This window comes from Trachemys scripta, chromosome 7, assembly GCF_013100865.1.
Source record: "Trachemys scripta elegans isolate TJP31775 chromosome 7, CAS_Tse_1.0, whole genome shotgun sequence".
NCBI lineage: Eukaryota > Metazoa > Chordata > Testudines > Emydidae > Trachemys > Trachemys scripta.
In genome coordinates, this window is record NC_048304.1 from 59,034,769 (window position 1) to 59,052,356 (window position 17,588).

Here is a 17,588-nt window from a genome sequence, read left to right on the forward strand (position 1 = left end):
GGGGGGGTGTCTGTCTCAGGGGGCCGTGTGGGGGACAGACGGGGGAGCACAAGCAGCAAGGGTGTCCCGGGGCGGGGGGGGCACACGGAGCCGGGGGGTTCTGTCTCAGGGGCCGCGTGGTGGGGGCTGTCCCAAGGGGTATGCGGGATGGGGCACACGGAGCGGGGGTATCCCGGGGGGGCTGTCCTGGGGGCGTGCGGGGGTCGCACGGAGCGGGTCTGTCCTGGGGGGGCACACTGAACGGGGGAGCTGACCCCAGGGGGGGCCCAGGGAGCCTGCGGGGGTCTGTCTCGGGGCCGGGCGAGGAAAAGCTCCCGCTCCCTCCTCCCCCGCGGGCCGGCGGCGCAGGGGGCGGGGCGCTGCGTCTCTGCGCGCAGCCAGGCCCTGGCTCGTTACTCAGCGGCCGCGGCTGAAGCAGGAGGTGGCGGCGGTGGCGGTGAGTGCGGGGCCGCGGCCTGTCCCGGGGCGCGGGACCGGGATCGCTACCGCAGGGGGAGCCCGGCCCGATTCGGCGCAGGGGTGGGCCTGACTCGGCCGCTCAGTAGAGGTTGGGGTTGGGCGGCGATACCGGGCTGGGGGAGGGGTGCGGCGCCAGCACAGGGCTCTGGGGGGGCGGGGGTGAGGGGGCAGTGTGTGGGTCTTTGGGGGAGGGGCTGCGGGATGGGGTGCAATAATGTTCTGGGGGGAGGGTGCCGTGGGGGAGATGTATGCAGTTGGGAGGGATGCAATGATATTTGTCTTTTGGGGGGGGGCAGCTGGAAGGGATAGGTGTAATGATCCTAGGGGGAGGGGTAGTTATTGGGGGTGCATTGCAAGGGGGTGGAATAATATGTGGTTGTTGTGGGGGGAGGGGCGACTGAAAAGGGATAGCCGCAATGTTTTTTGGGGGGGAGGGGCAGGTAGTGGGATGCATGCAAAGGGTGCAATGTTTAGTTCTTATGGGTGTGCAGTAACAATAGTGGGGGCAGCTGGAGGGAGAAGTGATCATAGTGGAGTGAAAGAGGAGATATGGGGGACAGTGGTGGGAAGAAGGGGTGCCAGAGGGCTGGGGCCTGTACACATGGAGGTCGTGTTGTCAGCCCTTGATTTAGGGACCTTCATCATCTGTTTAGCACCTTACACTCCTCTGGATTTTATACATAACCCGTAGCAGGTGGATAGCGCTCCACAGCTGTGCTGGGCTGTTGTTGCATGTGGGCTGGGTGACATACTGGGGACTAGAAGAGCACTACAAAACATGGGGATATGTTTGAGGGTGGGAGAGAGAGGAGGAATATCTCTTTGTTGGTTTGGCAGTACAAGCATAGGCATAATGCACAACAGTGGGACTTTTCTCCGTGGGAAGAACGTAAGCCAAGCTCAAGCTGTGGAAGGATCTTCTCTCATCTTGCATACCTGCCCTCTGTGTAAGCTTGGCAAAATTTGATTTTTTTTTATAATTTTGACAATTTTATTTTAAAGTACTTCGATCGATTTAAATGTTCGCAGTTGAGGGAAATGGTGGAGGCTGGTCAGATAATAATTTAATGACCCTAGACCTTGAGATTCAAAAAGTTACAGTTTTATAGCTCTTAAAACACAAATTGTCAACACCACGCCAGAATATACAAAGTAAATATCCTTAAATCAAACTCTAAGAAGTCCTCAAGCAGCATTTTTCTTACGTGGCATATCTGTACATTTTGGAAATACCTTAGGTTGGTTTCTGTGTCTACAGTAAAATCAGCGTTTATCAACATTTACAGATAAAAATTAATTTTTATCCAAACCTACTTGTATTTTATTGTAAGCTTTTTGGGGGAAAGAGGTTTGAGTTGCTGTAGAGTGTAGTAATTTGAAGTGAATGAGATCTGTAACAACATTCAAAATCACTGTTTTTGAAAAAATACCTTTTTGTTCCTCTCAGATATTTTATTTCCAAAGACAGCTGCCTAGGGAGTTTGGCAATATTTTTTGTCTCTTCTACATTTTAATCCTAATACTTTTTGTTAAAAGTGAATGAAGTGTTTGAAGCTTTTCTGTTGCCCTCCTCTAGTTTCTCTTTATCTCTAGTAGTGTCAGAATTGACTCTGAAAGCTTCTGATTTCTTCAGATTTCTCTGTGCAGTGGTTCCATCAATGCAAAGTGTAAGAGTTTGTTAACTGGTCTGTTAATAAGCTGCAAATGTGACTCCCACAAGCCTTGTTTCTTCCCAGTTATGGTGACATAGTTGGGTTTATACAGTCTTGCTGAATTTCAGTTTTATATAGAGGGGCCTTGCAAAAGTATTATGAATATTTTTTTCAGCCCAGGCAGAATATCTGCTTACCTAGCTTGACCATAATTATGTAAACACAAATGATGTTTTACTCACCCATCTAAAGAAATTAATTGATCTAGGGCAAGTGTGTGAGGCAGAGTTTTGCAAGCTTATATTACAACTTGGTTTTATTTAGAGGTTTGGAGATTACTTTTGGTAACAGTCTGCGATTAATTCATTGAAAAACTAGTTTAATTTTCAGAGTTGTAGGCAAATGCACTCCTCTTTGGGTGAATCGGGTGTTTAAAACATAGTTTTGTAGCATGTTTTATTTTGTTTGCATAAACTGGTACACTCAAGTATTCAATTCATTTAGAATTAATTCAGATTGTAGCCCGAAGGGATATTGGGTCAAATTCCTAGCTAAGGGTACTAACTAAAAGTGAGTTCAGTGACTTTTTAGACCCCTCAAATTGTACATTCTATGAAGAAGAATATATAATAAAGACATAGCTAATGAAATTCAAATATGCTTATGCCTCTGTTTTGACCTCAGTCAATGGCGGCAGCCATCTTAAATTATTTTTCTCGTATCTGACTCTAGTGACGCTCTTCAGTGTTTCTATCAAGTAAGTTCTAATGCGTAAAGCAATACATTTTCCTTAATAAGTATGTGTTTTAAACTCTTTGTTTTCTTCACAGGTGAGGCACCATACTGGCAGAGTGGTGAACTTACTCTCTGCTAGCGTAGGATTTTTATTGTACACTTACTAGTTTGGTGTCCAGTCTAGTTTCTCATATGCTAAGCAGTGAGATTTACATATGTAGGGAGAGGGTGATTAGGGTACCTGTTCGTGGTAATGGATGAAGTGTCCAGGCATGGAGTTTGGCTTCTGGGGACGGACTCTGAGATATTTCAGAGAAGCGACTTTTTCCTGAAAAAGCATGAGGTCTGATGGATGTAGATTGTATTTGATACAAACTTACGTACACAAAAACGTAACTGATTCCATCTCATCCAAACATCTTTCTGAGCATCCTGTTTCTCCCACTGAATGTATTGGAGTGAGAGTTTGTTTCGGTCTTTGTCATCAGGTATCATAGAATGATTGTCTCCAAGTTCTGAGCCCGTTGTTTAACTTTGAAATGTTTGGAATAAATATCACTTTATCTTTGAAGTGTGGGGAATAGGTTGGAGGAATGGACAATGGTGATCTGAAATTTTGGAAATACACAAGTCTTTTTTCAGAATGAGATTATAGTCTTAAGAAGGACTGTAGGGAAAAAAGGGCAGCATCTTATGTGGTAAATCTGCATCCTGTGCATACTCAAAACCATATAGTCTTGCTTTTTACTGATTAATAAGGTTTTACTCCTGTTGGCCCTGCATAGCCAGTTCAGCAATGGTAGGATGAGCAGGATTCACTTCTGGTTTGTGCATCATCACTGACAGAATTGCTAACCAGATTTCTGATTGTAGAATCTCCATTGCTGATTATTCAGGAGCCAGAAGGAACCCAGCTTGGCTTTCAGATTCCAGGTCAGTTTTCAGGGTTGACAGTTAAGACCGGTGGGGCGGGAGGGGGGAAAGAGTTTTTGTATACTCAGCAAATTTGAACTGGAGTGGATGAGAGAGACCAAATGTCAAGCCTCACAATACCATTTTTTAGATTCACTTTCCGGAGTAGGAAAATGAACCTAAAAAAGGCACAAAAGGGTTTTCTAGGAAAAAGTACAGTTTGTCAAACGTGCTAATTTTAGGGAGCAGTGTTTTTGAAGCTTTGTAGAAATGTATGTACAATTTATTTGGCAAATCCATTAGGTGGACTTGCTTATAAGGTCAGGTATCTTATTTTAACAAATTTAATCATTATACAGTAAAAGCTGTGTTATCTGTCACTTTACCAACTGGAAAGCTCTAGAAACTGGCATTTCTGATATCTCCCAATACAAATCTTCAATAGGGTTGCCATTAAAAGTCTGGTTGGCGCGGTGCCGGCAGGCTCCCCACCTGGCTCCACGTGCCTCCCCAGAAGTGGTGACATGTCCCTTTCTTCTCTTAGGCGGTGGAATGGCCACAGGGGCTCTGTGTGCTGCCCCTGCCCCGAGCGCAGGCTCTGCAGCTCCCATTGGCCGGGAACCACAGCCAGTGGGAGCTGTGGTGGCAGCGCCTGCAGGCGAGGCAGCACACAGAGCCACCTGGCTGCACCTCTGCCTAGGAGCCAAGGGACGTGTTGCCACTTGTGGGGAGCTACCTGAGGTGAGCGCTGCCTGGATCCAGCACCCTGAAACTCCTCCGTTGCCCAAACCTCCTGCCCCCTCTCCCACACCCAAACTCCCTCCCTCCATTGGTAAGTATATCTTAGTTAACCGGAATTTTTGACTAACCGGAACCCCCCATTCTCCCAACATAATTATACAATGTTTTGGTTCGCCATCTGGAATACATATAATAAGTTTAAGATACTTTCATGTCTTACGAGTGGCATGCGTTCTGCAGTGGTTCTTCAGCTACAGAAATTAGATTTTGATGTGGCTGTTTTAAGCAATGTGTTAGTGTTATAGAAGCATTTGGGATTGTAGTTCTTTCCATTTATTGTTCAACGTCAGTTTGCTACCTTTGATTCTCAACTATAAGTACTTTTTCAATTCTTACAGACTGTTCCACAAGATGTGTAGAGTGCACATTGAACTTTCTGATTGTGAATGATCAGATAGTGTTGTGTTCATATATCACTGTAATTACATGTTTTTTTTTTACATCTTATTGGTAGTATGTTGAGAAATGTACTAAACTGTCTCTTAAATTTGATCTCTCCTAGGTTGTGATGGAGGGGGTCTCGAGTTGAGTAGAAATGTACTGTATATTCTTTTACAAATTATACTTCTGACTCTTTTGGGCCTAGGTGCCCTTTTAAAAAGGGGTATAATATATTTCATCTTCAAAATATCTACTATTACTACTAATATCTATCAGTTATTAAACTGAGATTTTAAAAATCCAATTGAAACGGAATGCTTCTTGTTTATTTCTGCATTTATCTCAGCTTGGACAGTGAAAAATCAATGACATTGTTTACACTCAGTGTTCTTAATACTGGGACATTAGGCTTTCAAACACTGCAAGAAATTTGTTAAAAGCAACTGTTTCTATTTATGCATCTTTTTAAGATTTGGGAATGCTTCTGGTGGTTGTCTTTGCAAAAGTGTGAGCTAAAGTTAAATTGACACTACCTCTTTAAATGCATTGTCTGGCAAGCCAGAAATCTCAATTGTTCTCTTGCAAATCTTCTCTTTTAGCAGTGAATTTAGTGTTAGTGAAAGATGTGAGGTTGGTGGCCTCTGGAATGCTTCAGGACAGATGTACCATAGGCAGCCTCAGTACTTCCCCCTGCACTACACTATTCTGCTGGTATACCTCAGTGAGGTTATGGAAGAACCCCCTTTAATGCTGAGAAGTGTTGGCTTTCTAATCCCACCATAGAGGTCAAACTGGAAGTGTGATCACTTGGACTGGGAGAAACACCTGTTCATGTCATATAGGAAACTGAATATTAACCTAGAACAAATGTGAGCTCGTGACTTACGGCTTGTCTGTACAGAAGACTTTCACTCATTTAGTTGAACCAGTGCAAACCTATGGGTGTACACCAGTCAAAAACTGGCTGTGTGTGAAGCTAAACTGATATAAAACAGATTAAAATGGATATGTCTGCCTGTCTACAAAGCAGCACCGATGTGGCTAACTTGGTGTTAAATCAGTGCAATTTTGTGAGTAGATCAGCCTTTGAGGTGAAGGGCTCTGTAGATGTCCCGGGGTAGGGCTCGTCCCTCACAGGGGCAGCTGGGAGCCAGGCCGCCTCACTACATGAGGTGGGGGGAGCAGTTCAGCCTTGCGTGCCTAGGCCTAGGTCGGGCAGGCAGCCAACTGTAGTACAGGGCTCAGGCCCTCAGGCAGGGGCTGAGCAAACAAACAGTAACTTCCGGGGCTCAGGCCCTCAGGCAGGGAGGAGGAGAGACTGCCACCCAGCATGGGGTGGCGGGGGGAACACAGGCCCACTCACTCCGCTGTGTTCCAGCCCAGGGCTCTATCAGCGGCAGTCCCTCTGCTGCTGGGTCAGTGGGGATCCTGACCGCAACACACTGACATGGGTTCGGGGTCAGCTATCCCCAGGCCACTTCCCATCTCCTCCTCCATAGGTACCTGCACGTCCTGAGCCTCATCAGCCGTGTCCCAGATCATGGGCTCCTCAGGGCAGTGAGCACTAGGTAGGTCGGGGGGGCTCCTCCAGACCCTCGGTGAGGGGAAGTTCAGTCCGCTCCTCAGGATACCGGGCTCGGGGCAGGCGCAGCCCAGCAGGAGCTCAGGTACCAGCGTCTGTCCTCTCCTGCAGTCAGGCCACAACTGAGTGCTGGGGCCGGGCCTTTATACTTCCTGTCCCGCCCCTTGACTTCCGGGGGGCAGGGACAGGCGGTGACTCCGCCCAGTCTAGCGGCTGTTCTGACTCGTCCCCCACAGGGGCGGCTGGGAGCCAGGCCGCCTCACTACAGGCTCCCTATCTCATTACCAATACCCTGAGCCAGTTTAATTTGCTTTGTCTCGAAAAACTTCACTGGAAGCATGTTAACCTTAGAATTTAAGAATAAGTAACAATCACCAGAGTTCTTTTGCTCTAAGACTTGAGCAATGGCTGTAGGGTAATTCGGCATGTTGTTAGTATGTGCCCTGAAGAAGAATAAATTTGGAAATATTTGAAACAAAGTTGGGGTACAATCAGAGGGAAATCTTGGGGAAACCATCCTTGAAAAGGCAGAGAATTCCTCCTTGTAAAGCTGCTATGCTTTTGTAATAGTTATCTTTAGGATGTGACGTTTGCGCTGGTGTGTCTGTTTACATCGTCCTCATTTATCTCTATGGAAGAAAGTAATTTAAAATTGATCCAGATTGTCTTTATGGAATGTTCTGGATCAGGAGGAGACTTGCCTATAAATAGAATTACAGGTTTTTTTAATTCTTCCTAGGGAGTACAGTACTACTAATAGCATATTTTAATGGTATCTTATAATATTTAGAAACTGATAGTTAAGGCTTCTCTCCAGGGAAAGATTTCCACTGGAATTCCAGCGGCAAGTCATCTTTATTTATTTAATTTCTTCCTCTAATATCTATGCATAGTAGATAACCTTAGAGACACCGCCTTTCTCTCTCTTTGCCCCACCCCTTGCATGAAATATGGGACTCAGTTTATCTACTGGAATCTGAATCTGTGGTTCATGGGGGCATGTTGACAATAAGATGGTTTGAAGTGTTCAGTTCTTGCAATTTATTGGAGGTAAATATTGATGACTGCAGCTCTGGATGATGATATGCCTTTTAATTAAATGGAACTATAATATGAAACGGAAGGGTATGCCCAATGTGCTCTGTTTATATGTTCAGTCTGTATTATCTCTTTTAAAAATGAGGTGTTTGTGTGACTTTGCATGTTCCTATGAGAACTTCCTATCTGTGTAAAATGCAAATGTATTGAGAGCTGCTTGATATTTTTCCCTTCCTCCAGGGCACAAATCTATTTCTATCTACTTTGAGTTGAATGTGGGTGAGAGCTGTTGCTGGCTAGTCAGTTTGCAGATGTATAGTGCCATTATACAAATGGGCACTGCATGGCTCTTAGAACTCCCGATATTTGACTTGGGTACTATAGAAAATCCAAAGACTGTATATCACCTTGTTTGAGACTGGTAAAAAGGTAGCATGAAGGTCACCTTCAAAGGAAAAACAATTGAAATTATGTTCTTTATGATCTATAAAAAAGGCCTTGAGGGTTTGTTCACTAAAATAGAACTACCTGGGTTGTTTTTTTATCGACTCTTTATTGGAAATTCAGGTCTCATTTATCCTTGAAGATTCTATGATGACTTGAGAACTAGTTCAACTATGAGATCACAAGAGAGTGGAGGTTGAGTAGTTGAAAACAGAATTTTTAGACTGTTAAACTGTTTGCCTTTTGGGTTTGTTTCAGTGGTTTTTCTGTTAAAACTTGTTTAACTTTAGCAATTAACATTGAGTAGAAAGGAAGTCTGTTAAGATGTGAGCGCACACAATGCAAATACTCTGAGGGTATGTCTGTAGTGCAGTGTGAGGTGTGATTGCAGCTCAGGCAGACATACACACACTAGCACAGTTAAAAATAGCTGTGTAGATGTGAGAGCACAGGCTTCACACCAAGTATGTGTCCAGGGTCCCCAGCATGCACGTACAGCCCAGGCTGAAAGCCTGTGCTGTCACATTTACATGGCTATTTTTAACCCTGCTAGTGTGTGTGTCTGCCGGAGCTGCAGTCACGCTTCACACTGCAGTATAGACATCCCTGAGACATCCACGATGTTCTCCAGTAAAACCAGAGTTAGCATTGCTGATATTTCTGAAGTTAAATAATAAAAGCAGGAAAAAGAACACATTGAAAACTTTCAGAATGCCTGTATACATCATAAAAAGACAAACAAAAAGGCACAATCTCTTAATCCATGTAGGATAAGTTTAAAGGGCGCCCTGAAAAGTATAGGCTTCAAGCAACCTGGAAAAGAGAAAGTATATACTTAGCCAGAGATGTCATGCTGTGGAGAAAATCAAATGAACACTTAAGGCCCCTGGGCTGGGGCAGCAGTATTCCACCCTCCACCATCTGTAGCAGACCTCTCATTGCTACCAATAAGATTCTGCAGTCAAAGATTGCAGGTAGAATATGGCTCTGAAGAAATTAATGTTTTAAGCCTCTATACTCCAGAGGGTTCCATGACAGAGTGGGAGGGCCTTACACTTGGGTGGTGTGACAGCACCATTGACCTCCATCTGCTTGGGCATAAGGGTCTGTCTACACAGATTCCTTTGCACGGTCAAGGTTTTGGTAAAGTTAATTTGCATTCAGCAGCACGCAGTAGGAAAAATGATGGAGGGTGATCTTTAGACTGCAGCTGTTTCTGCCCTTTGTTTTCCTTCTGGACAGAGAAGCCTACGAATGGCTAGTTGCTGTCTGGACAGGTGGCGGGAAACATGGTTGAAAGTTGGGACTAAATATTGACAGTCTTAGAGGGAAAAGACAGCATGTTAGAGCTCTTCTATTTACTTCATTTTAAGCTTCTAAAACTGTATTTAGGAGTGTTTAGTGCCTCACCTCACTTGCATCCTGTCATGGATCCATGGGATGTGCTTTGCCTCTGACCTTTATATACTGTTTCTGGGAGCATGCCCAGAGGGTTAGGCCTGAGGGCCTCCACTTTGCTGAAGGGGGAGCCAATTCACTACTCAGACTGGGTCCCTTGCTTCAGCAGCCCAATTTTTCACCACAGCTCCATCAGCAGGTCTAGATGAGCACGGGCCTTGTTGGAGACTTATCTTTGAGAGCTGTGCAAGCAACAGATGTTTTCAGTGATGCAGGACAGCCTTCTCAAAACAGCTGTAATACAGCATTTAGGGACATTGAATTAAAAGGTAAAGCAAAACCTAAAAACATCTCTCCCCCCTTACTCACCAGTTTCTTCTTGCTTGGTTAGGTGTGTCCCTCTTTGCTCTTACATGAAAGGCAGACTGCATAGAATCATAGAACTGGAAGGGACCTCGAGAGGTCATCTAGTCCAGTCCCCTGCACTCAAGGCAGGACTAAGTATTAGCTAGGCCATCCCTGACAGGTATTTGTCCAACCTGTTCTTAAAAATCCCCAATGATAGAGATTCCACAACCTCCCTAGGCAATTTATTCCAGTGCTTAACCACTCTGACAGGAAGTTTTTCCTAATGTCCAACCTAAACCGCCCTTGCTGCAATTTAAGCCCATTGCTGCTTGTCTTGTCTTCATCGGTTAAGGAGAACAATTTTTCTCCCTCCTCCTTATAACAACCTTTTATGTACTTGAAAACTGTTATCATGTCCCCTCTGTCTTCTCTTCTCCAGACTAAACAAACCCAATTTTTTCAGTCTTTCCTCATAGGTCATGTTTTCTAGACCTTTAATCATTTTTTTTGCTCTTCTCTGGACTTTCTCCAATTTGTCCACATCTTTCCTGAAATGTGGCACCGAGAACTGGACACAGTACTCCAGTTGAGGCCTAATTAGCGCAGAGTAGAGAGGAAGAATTACTTCTTGTGTCTTGCTTATAATACTCCTGCTAATACATCCCAGAATGATGTTTGCTTTTTTTTTTTTTTTTTTTTTTTGCAACAGTGTTACACTGTTGACTCATATTTATCTTGTAATCCACTATGACCCCCAGATCCCTTTCAGCAATACTCCTTCCTAGGCTGTCATTTCCCATTTTGCTTGCTACAAACCTCCCTAGCCTTACTTAACAGTCCTGGATTGGATTACCCTATCGGCTGGGAGAGCAGGTTACTTATCCCTGTCTCCTAACACTTTTAGTCCTTTGTCTCGAGTCACAGTCATGCTGTTTTCACGTATACTGCCCCCACCCTTGGTTCAGCTGAGGGAAAGCGGTTGTGGTCAGATGAATAATTGCCCATCTACATCCAACAGATCCCTTGCGCTATGGCACTTGTTAAAAGTTAGTAGTCTGGTTGTCCAGTGTATCTCCAAGGTATCTGCATTCACATGTTCACAATTCTTGTTCGACCATTCGCCCAACCCAAACATATCTACCTGACCTGCACCCAATCAATTCATTGATTATTTCCCAGTCTCTGGAAAGAAATTAATACCTTGCTCTCAAGTAGGTAGCAGTACAAAAGTTAGTGAGTAAACTGAGTCAAACATAATTTTCACAAAAATAATACAGAAATTTCTCATGTTCTCTGCACAGCCAACATTATCTGGATGTTTCTGCAGAAATGATCAGCAAATATTAATTTTGACTTTTGAACCAGCATCATTATACTTCAGAATTAACACCTTTACTTAGAAAAATGGGGCAGTTTACACCTTTTAGTGCTGTTGCTTCAGACAGTATCTTCAGACTCTGCAAAACAGCACTGTCTGGTCATATAAGCAAGGTTATTTTGCAACCAGATGGGCTAGATGCTTTTTTAAAATTGAAGCATAAGATCTGCTAGATGCAAAATTGATGTAGTGACTGGATGAGTATATCAAGGCGTACCAATCTCCAGGCAGGAGTTAGAAACCCATTGCTCAAATCATAGAAGAAGGAGCTGAACAGTGCTCCGGTTGATCGTTTATTTCCAAAATGGCTAACCTAGAGCAGGACCCAGATGCTGCCCTAGAATTTAAGAAGCCTTTTGAAGGAGGAACATATTGGGAAGGACTCTGCTACAAAAGGAGGGAATCTGGGGCTGATGGAGTCTGTGAGAGGGGGCAGATCCATGACTACTGCTGAAGTACCTATAAAGTGAGTGACTGCGTTGTCAGACACCTGAAAGTTGGGAGCCTGATTTGAAATCCCTCTTGCACAGTAAGGGCTTGGCTACACTTGCGAGTTACAGCGCATTAAAGGAGCCCCGGGCGCACTAGCTCACTACCCGTCCACACTGGCAAGGCACATAGAGTGCTCTGACTACACAGCTAGAGCGCTCCTGGTACTCCACCTCGGCGAGTAGAATAATGTTTGATGCGCATCAGTGTTAATGAGGTATTGCATTACTGTGCTCTGATCAGCCTCCGGAAACACCCCATAATTCCCTTAAGTCAAGTGGCCACTCTTATCATTGTTTTGGATATGCCCTTTGAAAGCTCCGTTTGACAACTGGCATGCTTATCTGCTCCCAGACAAAGCAACCATTACTATGGAATGCTGTGTGTGTGTGTGAGAGAGAGAGAGAGAGAGAGAGGTGGGGGGGAGGTCTGCCACTGTCTGAACTTACAAGACAGCATGCTGACATGCTCTCAGCCCCCCAAAAACCCACTCTCTCTCCCCCCATACACACAACACACTCCCTGTCACACTCCATCCCACCACCCTCCCATTTGAAAAGCATGTTGCAGCCACTTGCATGCTGGTATAGCTACCACAATGCACTACTCTCTGTGGCCATTGCAAGAGCTGCTAATGTGGCCACGCCAGTGCGCTGTCAGCTGTCAGTGTGGACAGATTACAGCGCTTTCCCTACTGCGCTCTACGAAGGCCGGTTTAACTCAAAGCGCTCTACATCTGCAAGTGTAGCCATGCCCTTAGTTTTGCATGTAACTTGTATAAATACTTTTACAATGACATAACACTCATCCCAAAGTGCTCTATAAACTTAACTCACTGATATCCAAACAATAATATATCTTTCTGTAGAATGAAACCCAGAAATTCTCCAAACACTGGCATCCTTTATCTTAAGTGCCCCACTCTACCCTAATGTATTCAGCATTAACAATGGACTGCGGCTGATGTGTATAAGATATCACAAAATAATGTCTATCAGGTGTTACCATTACCTTTTAAAACTTTTTTGTAAGCTTGGGAAAGATGTTTACTATTTCTGTGTACAAGTTTTGTTATAGTGAGGCCTACCTCTTCCATTAGTGTGTGGAGTGGGGTGGGGGTAAGTTTACAGTGTATGAGATCAACTGATTTATCTAAACTATGTACATCACAATATATTAATCTTCCTAATGGTTTTAAAATAGAAAATAGTGTTTCTAAGCTTTTATCTTCCCCAATGGTTATTGGACAAAGATACTGCTAATGTTCCATACTGTATTTCAATCAACCTTCATTGCATATAGGCTTAGCAGTAAAATGATAATCCTCACATTTGTGTTGCCTGTTTTGTTGTACTTTTGCAGTTGCATAGATCTAGCTTGGTGTACGACCACACTAAATACTTATTCATCTCCTACACTTGGGTACCATAAACTAATACCATAATGGATATTGGCAGAAAATGCAACTTTAAATTACTTAATGGTTGTGATACTACATACTAACTCCTGAGTGTTTACATTTCAGATGAACAAGGAGAAAAACATTAATTCCACAGCACAGCTGGAAGGCCTAATCATTGTAATTATGGATTTGTGTGTGTGTGGTTTTTTTTTAAAGGCCATATGCATACCTCTGGTAACTCTTTTTATTTAATTAAACATATTATAGAAAGCATTACAGCATACAGTACAATAGTGACTAATAATAACCTCTCTGTAAGACCAAGATTTAGCTTTTAAAATTACCGAATAGCTTTGCAGTAAGGCCATAATGTGTATATGGAAATATATATATTGGGATAGCATGTTGTGATGGCTGAGGTGCTTCCATTCTAAGTCCTGTTCTCTGGGGTGGGTGGGTGTGTTTTGAATAAAAATATCCTTTATTCTGAAATTTCTCATGTTTGCTTTTCTACACAAAGGCAATGGTGTTGTCTAGTTCAGTTTAATAATAATTTTTGACAACTTTTTTTGATAGCAAATCAAAGTGCTCATAAAGAAATGTGTTGGTGTTTTTGTTTTGTTTTGTTTTGTTTTTTGTCTTTGCTATAAACTCTTAACACCTTCCTTGTAAAACTTCAAATTTTGTGTGCATGTGGACCTGATTTGGTCAGGTGCCTGGAAAGCTCATTGGTTTAAGACTATAGTAGGACTCATTTTAAAAAGAGCACTGCTAGACAGAGCCACCAGTGACAGGTTTTTAAGCCTAATTATTAGCCCTGATGCTTGGCAATATAACTTGTCCAGTCCAGCACTCAGGTACATACCTGAGTAAAATGAGTCAGGTGTATGATTTTTTGTACAAATTTGGGTCCTGATTCCTAACGTATACTGTAAGGGAAAGCTGAATCTCTTCCAGTGGAGTGTGTGTAGACCATTCCCCCCACCCCCCCGGGACTGGCAGGTCATAAAATCACATAATTTATTATTATTATTAACTTGCTTTTTCTTCTTCCTATCTCCAGCCTCCCATTTCAATTCCAGCATTATTTCAGTGGTGACTGTGTCAACTCCTAGAACTAAAAACCAGTATTGTGACTGTATGTTACTGGAAAGCCTGGAACCCATCTTTCAAAAGTTATACAATTGTATATCCTCTAATTCCAGCAGTTTGAAATCTGCTGCTGAAATCCATGAGGAAGCTGTTGAAAAGGGAATGGTGATGATGTGACCTGCAAAGGTCACTGCCCCACTACCTATCATATGTAAACATGCTTTGAAGGAGAAGTACAAAGGGCTGCAGAACCAGTGATTCCCTCCTCCCCCTGTCTAAGCCCTCGTCCAGAGCTAGTGATCAGAAATGGGGTTGGCGGAACCCTAATCCTTCAAATAGTATGGTTATAGAAATGTTACTTAGACATAGCATAGTTACAGAAGTTTGAAAATGGTACATATACACATGTACAAATTGCTGCATCAGGTAAAAGAAACTACCTGTAACCAACCTTTCACTCTGACACACACCCTCATGGTGCGTTCACACACTGGCTTCTTTTTGCTTTCTTAAAAAAAAAAAAAAAAAAGCTTTAATTTTGGTTCCTGCTGTACAAAATGTCATGATTGGGCCCTTGTCCTTTTCCATTGATACTACAGAGTTCTGATCTTGTTCTGGCTTTTCTGGAAGCAGTACTGCCTTGCATTTTTTTTCACACTTGTCACTGTAGCATCTGATTTATCAAATACCAATGGTTCTTCTAACATGTGTGGCTAGTTACTAGGTCTTCCCTGCTAGGACAGAGGGCCTTAGGGAGGAACAGAACAATCCTGTTCTGCTAAACCACAATACCATCCTTTAGTAGTAGTTCCTATTTTTAGACCATTATACTTGGGCAATGCACTCTATAAAACATCTGAAAAATCAAGGCCCTTATCCTGAAGTTTAGTGTCACCCAAAATTTTGCCTGTTTGTACCACACTGTGGGAAGCCATGACAGATTTGACAACGAGAAGATCATTATATTAGTAGTGGAATTTATTGTTAGTTTATAAGGCCCTAGTGATAAATACCTTAGACAAAAGAATTCATGGTACATTAAAATATCTGAGAGGCTTATATTACTAAAGTACAAATTAACTTAATGAGAAGTAATATTCACAAACAGACTTAACTCATAAGTTCCAAACTTGCGTTCTAAGCTTTCATATTGGTTTCTGCAAGCAACTTTGATTTAAAATTAAGATTTTTAGGAATTTCCTTTATATTTAAAATGAACTGTCATACCAATAAAAAACAACAGAGGGTCCTGTGGCACCTTTAAGACTAACAGAAGTATTGGGAGCATAAGCTTTCGTGGGTAAGAACCTCACTTCTTCAGATGCAAGTAATGGAAATCTCCAGAGGCAGGTATAAATCAGTATGGAGATAATGAGGTTAGTTCAATCAGGGAGGGTGAGGTGCTGGGCTAGCAGTTGAGGTGTGAACACCAAGGGAGGAGAAGCTGCTTCTCTAGTTGGCTAGCCATTCACAGTCTTTGTTTAATCCTGATCTGATGGTGTCAAATTTGCAAATGAACTGGAGCTTAGCAGTTTCTCTTTGGAGTCTGGTCCTGAAGTTTTTTTGCTGTAAGATGGGTACCTTTACATCTGCTATTGTGTGGCCAGGGAGGTTGAAGTGTTCTCCTACAGGTTTTTGTATATTGCCATTCCTGATATCTGACTTGTGTCCATTTATCCTCTTGCGTAGTGACTGTCTAGTTTGGCCAATGTACATAGCAGAGGGGCAACCTGCCAACCTTAAGCATATTCTCACCAGCAACCACGCACCGCACCATAACAACTCTAACTCAGGAACCAACCCATGCAACAAACCTCGATGCCAACTTTGCCCACATATCTACACCAGCAACACCATCACAGGACCTAACCAGATCAGCCACATCATCACCGGCTCATTCACCTGCACGTCCACCAATGTTATATATGCCATCATATGCCAGCAATGCCCCTCTGCTGAGCTCCAGTTCATTTGCAAATTTGACACCATCAGATCAGGATTAAACAAAGACTGTGAATGGCTAGCCAACTAGAGAAGCAGTTTCTCCTCCCTTGGTGTTCACACCTCAACTGCTAGCAGAGCACCTCACCCTCCCTGACTGAACTAACCTCGTTATCTCCATACTGATTTATACCTGCCTCTGGAGATTTCCATTACTTGCATCTGAAGAAGTGAGGTTCTTACCCACGAAAGCTTATGCTCCCAATACTTCTGTTAGTCTTAAAGGTGCCACAGGACCCTCTGTTGCTTTTTACAGATTCAGACTAACACGGCTACCCCTCTGATACTTGTCATACCAATATTTAACTTTTTAAATCTAAAGTCCTTTCTCAGCTATTTTATATCTCCATATTTCTTGCAGTGCTCTTCTGTCTCCCTGCTCTCTTTCATTACAGAGAGCTTAATGCCTATTCCAGATCACTAGATGAGGAAGCAGACAAAAAAGCTAAGAGATGAGAACCTGGGATTCTATTTTTTGTCCTGCTACTGACTTTTCTGAACTGCTATGTGCCTCAAAGTGTTAAGTGACTAAGCCAACTTCCTCCTCTTTAAGGTGGGGTAAAAATACCTAGTAGAGTGAAGGCTTCATTTTCAGAGTTGTGCATCTCCCATCAGAGGATATTAAAGTATGATTCTCCCCACCCCTAACACTAACGCCAGTATAAAAATTGTGACATCACCAACATTAAATATATTTTGACCAGTGCCACTGGCCTTCCATTTTACTGCTCCTCTCTTCAGCCTGCTCACCTTCAAGTCATTGAGGCCTGAAACTGCAGGCGAAATGTAAGTCTATGCTCTGTATAAGCAGATTTCTTGAAATGGGCTAAGACTGATTCCTAGCCTATTTGCTTTCCATATTTGTGCAAAAGACTAAACCTAGTAAACCACTTGAATTTGGTGCTATAGGAGAAACCACTCTGATAGGGTTTCTTGTGTATTTTGGCAGTCAGGCTTAGTCAAGTGCATACTTGATTGATTGGCTCCCAGTTTGCCTATTTTAAACTCCATTACTACTGTGTCAACAGTATGGGGGTTATCAGAGAACCAGTATCTCGAGGATAAACTTGTCTCATATTATATGACTACAAGTAATGGTCCCGCACCTAAAGAGTATTGAAGCAGAAGAGTGCCTGGGTTTTTAACTTCTATTACGAAAGAACAGAAATGAGGAAAGTGACTTTGAAAACTGTTTTTGGTATTTTCATTTTAAAACTATAAAATCAAAGGAATTACAAGTTAGGCTGCTTCTTCAGCATCTTCATATGCTTGGGTGCATTTTATCAATGACTGGATGTGAATTTTGCATGAGTAAGAAGTTCCACTCAGCTTTGTGTCATAATCTTATATATTCTGTGGTTTTAAATGCTTAGCATGGCTATTTTATAGGTTCAATTTTTCATCTTTGCTGTTAGCACTTCTTAGGCAGCTGGCTTGAACATGTCTTTTTTTTTTTTTTTTTTTAATTCTGAAAAT

At 43.0% G+C, this 17,588-nt stretch overlaps 1 protein-coding gene across 4 annotated transcripts in view; it reads left to right on the forward strand.

Annotated features, from left to right (window-relative positions):
• The first annotated feature begins 329 nt into the window (after positions 1–329).
• Positions 330–17,588, forward strand: part of MAPK8 (mitogen-activated protein kinase 8) — a 134,179-nt gene continuing 116,920 nt past the window's right edge. For 3 of the 4 annotated variants that reach the window (XM_034775041.1, XM_034775038.1, XM_034775042.1), the window contains exon 1: positions 330–436. The gene's annotated coding sequence lies outside the window, so the exon portion shown is untranslated. Of the gene's footprint in view, positions 437–1,328; positions 1,407–17,588 lie in introns of those variants that run through there. The other variant, XM_034775040.1, reaches the window with a different exon arrangement.